This window comes from Musca domestica, unplaced genomic scaffold, assembly GCF_030504385.1.
Source record: "Musca domestica strain aabys unplaced genomic scaffold, Musca_domestica.polishedcontigs.V.1.1 6, whole genome shotgun sequence".
Taxonomy (NCBI): Eukaryota; Metazoa; Arthropoda; class Insecta; order Diptera; family Muscidae; genus Musca; species Musca domestica.
The window spans coordinates 4,815,858-4,817,295 of NW_026712363.1; the positions used below are offsets into that span (position 1 = coordinate 4,815,858).

Sequence of the window (1,438 nt, forward strand, 5' to 3'; positions counted from 1 at the left end):
TTATTGGATGAACATTTGCTACACGAAAACATTTTATGGACATTTTAATTGGATGAACATTTGCTACACGAAATTTTTTTCGCGATTTCAATTGTCAAATCAGTGCAACAGTTCTCGGATTATAAGCGTAGTAACAATATAACTTTCTTTTATATACATATATCTACAAATAACAATATTGTCCGTTGCCGCTTTATACAAAACACAACACCATCGCATTCAAACTAAGCAAACACGACAAACGCAGTAAAAATTACAATTATACATTCCAAATTTTAAATTAAAATTTCACATTTACACGCGATTTTTGGATTTTATCCTTTTTTTCTAAGAGACCATTCCATATTGGTCTGAATCGCCAAAACAAGATATGCCGTTCTTGAGTTATAAGCACAGTAACTTCTTCTTTTTTTGTATGTATTGATCATGGAAAAATTAAGAAGGTAAAGTCGTTTCAAATAAGCATTCCCATCTCTGCATTTTCTATAATTTACCTTGTCGAATTTCAATGCATAAAAACAGGTTCCCATCTCACATTTGTGTAAATAAATAAATTCCTATTGATTTTTTACTATTAAATGTTGTCAAATGAATAATTTTAGAAAAAATAGTAAACATATGATTGCATGACTTCTACCATGGTACAATAAAAGGTAAGGTAGAGCTAAATAATATTAAAAATGAAATGAGTGCACAATATGTCTAAAATTGTCACATAGATTTCAACTCCAGGACCTACATCGTGCTTCACCTGGAAAATGCGATCACATTTAAACAAACATAAATGACATACAAGGCGTTATGGGGCTCATTTCGAAACGTGGATCTACTTCTTTCATATGACAATAATCCGTCCAATGAGAACTCAAAATGCAAAATTCATTGGGACTGCAATCAGCGAAATACCGAATGTAAAGGGTGCAAAATAGTAGAGCAAATTGGACATTTAGTAAGAAATTCTTCCAGAAATTCTTCTTAAACATTTAAGATACGTTAAATCGTTTTTGCAGGTCAAAATATGGGTCAAAACCCCTGTATAGGGATACAACCTGATTTCAAGTATATTTTATATTTTTTTTTTTCATACAAATTTCGGCAAATATTGGTAATTTGAGAAGAAACCATCCTTGCAAAAAATTATAATTTTTGGTAAAATCATCATGTGATTTACGCTATTTTCGGGGTCTTGGCCATTGTTTTCATTTTTTAAGAGGGAAGAAAAGCTCTTTACATATAATAGGGTCCATCTTGGTTTTGACCACATTCATCAATTGATTTGGCTAAAAATTGTATTTATGCTACTCTGGAGATAATTGCCCACATAGGCATTTTAAGTAAAGTCACCACATAATGTGTACCCCCAAGTCCACTTTCCCAATCAATGTGAAAATTTTGTATTTTGACTCCGAAATGTCAAACTTGGACTCATTTAGTCAGA

The 1,438-nt window shown here is 31.6% G+C and overlaps 1 long non-coding RNA gene across 1 annotated transcript; it reads left to right on the forward strand.

Moving 5' to 3' along the window:
• Positions 1 to 723: 723 nt before the first annotated feature.
• On the forward strand, positions 724 to 1,161 carry LOC131805668 (uncharacterized). The gene is made up of 2 exons (XR_009343762.1): positions 724 to 949; positions 1,011 to 1,161. It is a non-coding gene; the product is annotated as an uncharacterized LOC131805668 (long non-coding RNA).
• The last annotated feature ends 277 nt before the right edge of the window (positions 1,162 to 1,438 follow it).